Source organism: Ovis aries, chromosome 15, assembly GCF_016772045.2.
Source record: "Ovis aries strain OAR_USU_Benz2616 breed Rambouillet chromosome 15, ARS-UI_Ramb_v3.0, whole genome shotgun sequence".
Lineage (NCBI taxonomy): Eukaryota > Metazoa > Chordata > Mammalia > Artiodactyla > Bovidae > Ovis > Ovis aries.
The window spans coordinates 61,450,205-61,459,240 of NC_056068.1; the positions used below are offsets into that span (position 1 = coordinate 61,450,205).

Consider the following 9,036-nt stretch of genomic DNA (forward strand, 5'->3'; position numbering starts at 1 on the left):
TCTTCTAAGAGCCTAAAAGCCCCTTGCTGGGACTTCCCTGGTAATCCAGTGGTTAAGAATCTGCCTGCCAACACAGGGGAAATGAGTTCAATCCCTGGTCTGGGAAGATAGCACATGCTGCCGGGCAAATAAGCCTGTGCGGCACAGCTACTGAGCTCTAGAGCCCAGGAGCTGCAACTACTGAAACTGTGTGCCCTAGAGACTGTGCTCTGTAACAAGAGAAGCCACTGCAATGAGAAGCCCTCGAGTCTCAACTAGAGAAAACCCACGGCTTGCTGCAACTAGAGAGAACCCACGTGCAGCAACTAAGACCCAGAGCAGTAAACAAACAAACAAAAAAAAACTAGAGACCCTTCCCAGTCTGGCCACTGCCTGCCTTCTTATTTCTTAGTTAATTTGTCTTTGTTCACCCCTCCCTCATCTTCAGCATATTCACTGTTGCTCCAATGACACTGAATTCTCATTTTTCCCCAAGGATGCTTGTTCATTCACACCCCAGTGCCTTGTCTCAAGACATCCCCTCTTCCTACATTTTCTTTTTCTTATCCTTTGGGTGAACACCTACTTACCTTCACACTTTATCAGCCATAAAGTCTCTTCCAACCTTCTCTCTGCATCCTTGAATTTCCCCACTCCTTATAGCCTGATAGCTATAGCCTGATAGCTACATTTAAGCCTTGTAGCCTATAGCCTTATAGCTTTATAAGGCTACAAATAGCCTTATAGCTACATTTCCTGAAACTTTTGCAGTAAGCATAAATATTCAACCAAGTTCAGTGGCACCTAATGTCTGGAGGTAGAAGTGAGCAACACAGATGGAGGCCACATTTAGGGAGATGGTTCTGGAAAGTGTGATGGTAGAAGCATTTGGTTCTTCTGAGTGGCAGAATTCCTAGTGTTCAGTCTCTAGCATCACAGGGGGTGCAGAAATGAGGGTACCTCTAGAATAGTCCTGTGGTATGGGTAATAAGATTTTTTTTTCTGGATGTATGGCATCCAAACTTGATCATCCTGGAAATTCTGTCATCTGCCCAATATTCTCTAGCAAATAGCTTTGTGCTTTGATTATGGAGGATTCTGTTGTCTGCAACTAAAACCCCTCACTAATACTGCACTCCAGCACAGGTTCCAGATTTTAATAAACTTTGGGTTGCCAATGCCTTGGATATGGTAAGCACTCAGTAGATGAATGAGAGAATGGATGGATGTGTCTCAAAGGGAAGTCTCTAATTCTCTAGGTTGCACGGTAGGAATGGGAAAACTCTTGGTGAAAGTAACATGAATTTGGAGAGACAAAGGCTGAGTGGTAAGGGCACAAGGGAACCAGAAGGAGGCTGAGGAAAAGTAGCCTTCACTCCTGCCAGATGGAGCACTGGGGTGCTTTCATTTAGAGTAAGGTCATGCTGTGCTTCCCCATACCATATTGATTCAGTATCTCCAGCAGAAAAATATCTGGTTAATTTCAAAGAAAATAACTAAACCTGATGCTCAATGGTGTGCTGACTAAACATGCCAAGGACTGACAGAATCATATTGAATGGCTGGGTTGGTGGCGCATCAATATACAGTCCCAGAGGCTCAGCCAAGTAGAAGGGTGTGAATTGGAGATGAGATTGGGTCTGGGGAGTGCACCAAGCCTAGGGGTGCTGAGAAAGTCTTGAGGTGATGGGAGGAAATAAAAGGAAATTTGACTTTCACATCTTGTTTTCTCTTGTGATTTTGTGTGTGTGTGTGTGTGTGTGTGTGTGTGTGTGTGTGTGTGAATACTTTGGCCACCTCATATGAAGAGTTGACTCATTGGAAAGGACCCTGATGCTGGGAGGGATTCGGGGCAGGAGGAGAAGGGGACAATAGAGGATGAGATGGCTGGATGGCATCACCGGCTGGATGGCATCACCAACTCAATGCACATGAGTTTGGGTGAACTCCAGGAGTTGGTGATGGACAGGGAGGCCTGGTGTGCTGCGATTCTTGGGGTCGCAAAGAGTCGGACACTAACTGTGTGGCAAAGAAATCTATTGTCAATATTTTTGCATGTTGTAACATATATTAATATAACATAGATGTAGCTATATAGATGTAACTGCTGTATGCTATGACCCTAGCCACTTAATTCTCTGCTCCTCCCACCCCCAATGCTCAGATGAGCCTCAGGAGAGACAGGTGATGTGGAGAATAGTGGGGAGTCCCTGGGCACCAGTGGTCAGTAGGATTCAGATCACTTACAGCCACTACCAACTGTTTCTGTCTATAGTACTTCAGTTGGGACTTCAGGCTTTTAAAGGGCATTTATGAGAATAAATTGCTCTCACCATGGGAAATCACCTAAACTTAACAAAAGCTAAGTTACACATAATAGTCTAGGCAGGTATAAATTCAGTTTTGGATCTTTCCCCCTAATGCCCCCTCTCCCTCACTATCACAACTCTGGAAGACTCAGGGGCAAGGCACACTGGCACTGTAGTCCCACAGTGGCAGGGGAAAGGGGGAAAAGGCTGATGTCTGTGTGGAAACTAAGCTGGTTACAGAAACCATCCCTAAGTTCAAAGCACAGTGTCTTGAGCAGAAGTTTTTCATCTAGGTAGTACATCAGAATCATCTATAGAACTTTCCAAAAATACACACATCCTTGGACCCTCCCATAAGAAATCCAGTAGGTTTGGGTGAGGCCTGACCACAAGGATTTTGAAATAGCCCCATGAGTGGTTCTGGTATGTTCCCATTGACTGAGAAACACTGTTTGATGCAGCAATCTTGGGCCTGACTCTGAAGACCATCCATACGGACAGGGACAAGATCATGGAGCAAGGAATGAGGGGAGTCCAGCTGGCCATGCAATTCAGAGGAAGCAGTTACATAATGAAATCAGTCTACAGGTAACAGGATCCCTTGGAGCAGGTTGGGACACTAGGGAACTGAGTCTAGCCCTTACAGAAGGGGGCTGGTCCCACATAGATTCAGGTTGAGGTTCTCAGTCTCAGGCAGAATTCCAAATGATTGGCAGGTTACCCTGAGACTCAAAGCCCTGGTTCCTCATATACAGGATCTGGTTAATTGCATGGGTAACTAACCATGGTAGTAACCGTGGCTGGGACTGTGAAGTAGCTTTGGGGAGTGGTCAAGAGTTCCAGAGTGAGGCTCTGGGAGGAGGCCATCAATATCCAGGTCAGAGAGGGCTGAGGAAGTCCCAGAGCATGTAGGGTCAGACTCACCTGGGGGAGGAAGGAGGAAGATACAAGGCAAGACTGACATGAGTTGTAAGTGGCTGGCCCAGGATGGCTTAGCTATTGCCTCAGCCGGCCTGTGCCTCCTCTGTAGGGCTGGATGGACCAATCCTGCAACTTGGAGTTTGATCCAGACTGTTCATTTAGAGGTCCATGCACTTCCAGGGATTTGTAAACTTTTTGACAGTAGTGAAAGTGTTAGTTGCTCAGTCATGTCTGACTCTTTGGAACCCCATGGACTGTAGTCTGCCAGGCTCCTCTGTTCATGGAATTTTCCAGGCAAGGGTACTGGAGTGGGTAGTCATTCCCTACTCCAGGGGATCTTCCTGACCCAGGGATCGAACCCAGGTCTCTTACATTGCAGGCAAATTCTTTACTGTCTGAGCCACCAGGGAAGTCCTCCACTTTGTAAACTTTTAAAATTATGAGAAAACTTGGTTCATCAGGAAAGTTGCAGAAGCCCTTCTGGCTACTCTGTTATGGTATCTCTGCTTGGCTGCAGATCTCCATGGCTTTCTTGCTTGCTTGCTTGTGCTCCTACATTTCTGCAACCCATTTCTTTTCCTTGGAGACTGCACCTTCTCTGCAAAGTGTGCTGGTTTCCCTGATTTCAGTCTTTTTCTCCAGGCCACAGGTGCTCTTTTTCAGCTCCTGCCAACTGGCCTCTCTGCTCATCCTGGTTGGCACTGATGGCTTGTACCGCGTCTACACGGGGTCTACACTGCTCCATGGTTCATTTTCAGCTCCTGACTCTCTTCTCCATGGGAGGGACTTTTCATTTCACTGCTGAAACCCTCTTGTGTAGGAGGGGAAGGAACTGGCTTCTTGGCATAGAACTGCTAAAAAGACCCACTTTCTACACTTTAAAGTTAAAAAACACATGCTTGTTTCCTAATATCTCCATTTCTGGTCCCTGACTACATAGGGTTGTCAGACGTAGCAAATAAAAATACAAGACACCATGTTAAACCAGAATATTTAGGGCACACATTAAAGAATTATTGTTGTTTATCTAAAATAAAATATAATTGAGTATCCCAATCCCCATGACTGCAGCAAAGCAACTGAACTTTAATTTTAGTCAAAAAAATACTAGAATATTGAGTTTTATACACACACACACAGGCACATATACAGCTTTATGAATCTGAAGGTACTAGGGCAAAGACTGCTATTTGTCATCCAACATCTGTTTTGTCTTTCTTTTAGTAATCGATCTGAACTTGTTTTGAACACAGAAAAAGAAAGAAAGGAATATATTCCTCAGCTTCCTTTGCAGGTAGAAGTCGCCAGAGAGATCTGAGTGTAAGTGATGTGTAGAACTTCAGGGTCATGCCCTCATAGGGAAGAGGTATGTTCTCTACTCTCCTTTTTGTCTCATTGACTGGAAGCATCAGCGTGGTGGCAGGAGCTAGGGCAGCCATCTTGGGATAGGAGATAGACACTGCATGTTGCATTTTGGAGAGCAAAAAATAGAAGGATCCCTGATGTCACACTGGTCCTGCCAGCTTACATCCAGACTGTTATGTGAGAGAGAGATAATCTATCTATTTTAAGCTACCGTGTTAATTTGGCGTTTGTAGGAGCAGGCTGTCAGTCTAACTGGCATGAACATCATTATTAATTTTCTTGAGAACACTTTTAATAACTGCAGGAGAAGCAGATTTGAAGAGTGTCCTGTAGGCAGCCATGTTCTCATTTCTCACAGCTTTCCCTGCTGATTATTCGGAGCGACACCCAGGACAAGGATAAGGCAGGGAAGTGGTTCTATCAGTGACTTTACACTGTGACTGAGACTGACCCCAGCGAGTGTGTTAAAATTCGTATTCAGTGGCTCCACCCTCCAGGATGCCCATTTAGCAAGTCTGAACCAGGGAGCCAGCATTTCTAAATTATCCCAAGACATTCTGATGCCGTCAGTTTTGGGGCTCTATTTTGGGAACCACTGGTCTATGCATGGAGCTCTCCACAGTGCTGGACTTTCAGGAAATTCTTCAGTGAATCAACTCAGGGGAAATTCTTTGGTGACATAACTCTTTGTGACCCCATGGACTATCCAATTCTCTAGGCCAGAATGCTGGAGTGGGTAGCCTTTCCCTTCTCCAGGGGATCTTCCCAACCCAGGGATCTAACCCAGGTCTCCCACATTGCAGGCGGATTCTTTACCAACTGAGCTATCAGGGAAGCCAAAAGCTGCGCCCAACCTGGGGCTTGAACCCATGAGCTCAGGGCTCAAACCCAGAGATTAAGAATCTCATGCTCTACCAACTGAGCTAGCCAGGCAAGCTCAGGGAGCTTTTCAATTACTGTTGATGGTGGTGTTTAGCAGTCTAGAAACAGTGTCTTGAAATGAATACTTAGCAATATTTGATGGGACATTCAGTGAGAGGCAGACATTTAGAAAGTTATGAAGCTTTACTCTCGATGGCCTGTAAATATACATGCACAAATTCACATATACTTGCACTAATTTGGTAGCGAGAAGTAATTAAATTATTTGGAGTGATGATTGAAAAGTAAATATTTTAAGGGGCAAGAGGGCAAAATTTAAACACTCTGCTCCTCATGCTCATTTCTTTAGTTCCCAATGTTGACTGAGGAGCTGGAGTAATTACAAGTGGTAATAATGCTTGATAATTATCTATTTGCCTGTGTTTACACTGGCCGTGAAATAGGGGAACTCAGTTCACAAGTGAACCCTCATGGGTATCCTTTCACTAGAAGGCCGTCAAGAATGAAGTTGGTCTCACACCCAAGCAACAGCTGGAGCTAATCATGACACTAACCTCAGGAGGAGAACAATTAACGATAAACTTCCAGCCCAAGGGAGCAAGAAGGGGACTGGAGAGAGGATAAAAGTGCCAACTAGTCGGATCAATAGCAGAGATTCTTTTGAGCATCTGTATTTGTGCAAGGACCCCATGCTAGGTACTGTGGGAGGCAGGGAGGGGAGAGGAAGGGGCAGAGAGACAAGATGCAGGATCTCATAATGTCACTTCTGTTAGGAGAGTGCCTTTCTAAGCAATATAGGATTCATGCCAAGTCAGTATTTTGGGAGCTCCCTGATGGAGAAGTTGGAGAAGATGGGGGCAGCCAGGAGAAGCTTCATTGAGTAGGCAGCATGCAGGTGTCAGCCAAAAAATGAACCCTTCTGGGTGTTGGAAATACAGAGGTAATCAAGAAAGAGTGCCTCTCGTCAAGGAGCTCCCATTCTGGTGGAGGGAGATAGACAAGAAATGATTATTATGATTATTAGAGCACTATTAGGTATTATTAGATAGAAATATCAGATTTATTAACAACGTCTTGTTGTTCACTCGCTCAGTCATGTCTGACTCCTTGCAACTCTGTCCTCTGCTATCTCCTGGAGTTTGCTCAGATTCATGTCCATTGAGTTGGTGATGCTACCTAAGCATCTCATCCTCTGCTGTCCGCTTCTCCTTTTGCCTTCCATTCCCTTGTGGCTCAGTTGGTAAAGAATCCACCTACAGTGTGGGAGACCTGGGTTTGATCCCTGATTTGGAAAGATCCCCTGGAGAAGGGAAGGGCTACCCACTCCAGTATTCCGGCCTGGAGAATTACAGGGGCCACAAAGAGTCGGACACGACTGAGTGACTTTCACTTCACTTCACTTTCTCTATTATGTCCTTTCACATAAAAATGCATTTATATAAATCCTATTTATATAAACAAGATTAGACTACTGATGTCTTTCAAAATGCATTCTCTTTTCTCCACTCAAGATTATGTTAATTTTTCTATTTCCCAAGAGTAAGGTTGTTTTCTTACACTGAAGCTATTGGTCGTCTCTTCCTTCCTTGACAGAATCTCTGTTTTAATCAAGGCATCCACCCTTCTTCGGGTGGAAATTTGTTTCCAGGAAGACAGACTCCATCTCCAGTCTCCAGGGTAGAAGATAATTGGACTTAGCTAAAATAGCAGTCCGTTCTCCTGGCCAGTGACTGGAATAATTAATGGACATAATTCTGGCTAAGGTGAGGGTGAGACTGGTGGTTGGTTTTGGAGAATGGGTTTCCCTGATGATACAAAGAGATACTTTGGAGCACCCTCTCTACTTCTGTCAGTAAGTATCATTCCTACTTGGGACGGCTAAAACTATAGCAGTTTCAGTTCAGTTCAGTTCAGTTGCTCAGTCATGTCTGATTCTGTGACCCAAAGGACTGCAGCACGCCAGGCTTCCCTGTCCATCACCAACTTCCGGACCTTGCTCAAACTCACGTCCATGAGTCGGTGATGCCATCCAACCATCTCATCCTCTGTCATCCCTTTCTCCTGCTGCCTTCAATCTTTCCCAGCATCAGGGTCTTTTCCAGTGAGTCAGTTCTTCACATTAGGGGGCCAAAATATTGGGGCTTCAGTATCAGTCCTTCCAATAAATACTCAGGACTGATTTCCTTTAGGACTGTCTGGTTGGATTTCCTTTCTGTCCAAGGGACTCTCAAAAGTCATCTTCAACACCACAGTTCAAAAGCATCAATTCTTCAGCGCTCAGCTTTCTTTATGGGTTACTGGGAAAACCATAGCTTTGACTAAATGGACCTTTGTCAGCAAAGTAATGTCTCTCCTTTTCAATAGGCTGTCTGGGTTGGTTATAGCTTTTCTTCCAAGGAGCAAGTGTCTTTTAATTACATGGTTGCAGTCACAGTCTACAGTGATTTTGGAACCCCCCAAAATAAAGTCTGTCACTGTTTCCATTGTTTCTCCATCTATTTACCATGAAGTGATGGAACTGAATGCCATGATCTTCATTTTATGAATGTTGAGTTTTAAGCCAGCTTTTTCACTCTCCTCTTTCTCTTTCATCAAGAGGTTCTTCAGCTCCTCTTCACTTTCTGCCATAAGGGTGGTGTCATCTGCATATCTGAGGTGATTGATATTTCTCCCGGCAATCTTGATTCCAGCTTGTGCTTCATCCAGCCCAGCATTTCACATGATGTATTCTGCATATAAGTTAAATAAGCAAGGTGACAATATACAGCCTTGACGTACTCCTTTGCCAATTTGGAACCAGTCTGTTGTTCCATGTCCAGTTCTAACTGTTGCTTCTTGACCTGCATACAGATTTCTCAGGAGGCAGGTAAGATGGTCTGGTATTCCCATCTCTTTCAGAATTTTCCACAGTTTGTTGTGATCCATACAGTCAAAGGCTTTAGCGTAGCCACTGAAGCAGAAGTAGATGTATTTTTTGGATTTCTCTTGCTTTTTCTATGATCCAATAGATGTTGGTAATTTGATCTCTGGTTCCTCTGCCTTTTCTAAATCCAGCTTGAACATCTGGAAGTTGCCAGTTCATGTACTGTTGAAGCCTCACTTAGAGAATTTTGAGCATTACTTTGCTAGTGTGTGAGATGAGTGCAATTGTGCAGTAGTTCGAACATTCCTTGGCATTGCCTTTCTTTGGGATTAGAATGAAAACTGACCTTTTCCAGCCCTGTGGCCACTGCTGAGTTTTACAAATTTGCTGGCATATTGAGTGCAGCACTTTCACAGCACCATCATTTAGGATTTGCAATAGCTCAACTGGAATTCCATCACTTGCACTAGCTGTGTTCATAGTGATGGATGTGAGAGTTGAACTATAAAGAAAGCTGAGCCCTGAAGAATTGATGCTTTTGAACTGTGGTGTTGGAGAAGGCTCTTGAGAGTCCCTTGGACTGCAAGGAGATCCAACCAGTCCATCTTAAAGGAGATCAGTCCTGGGTGTCCATTGGAAGGACTGATGTTGAAGCTGAAACTCTAATATTTTGGCCACCTGATGCAAAAAGCTGACTCATTTGAAAAGACCCTGATG

General features: G+C 44.5%; 1 non-coding gene across 1 annotated transcript; it reads right to left on the minus strand.

Annotated features, from left to right (window-relative positions):
* Window positions 1-5,420: 5,420 nt before the first annotated feature.
* On the minus strand, window positions 5,421-5,507 carry TRNAK-CUU (transfer RNA lysine (anticodon CUU)). Its single transcript has one exon. It is a non-coding gene; the product is annotated as a tRNA-Lys (tRNA).
* Window positions 5,508-9,036: the final 3,529 nt, after the last annotated feature.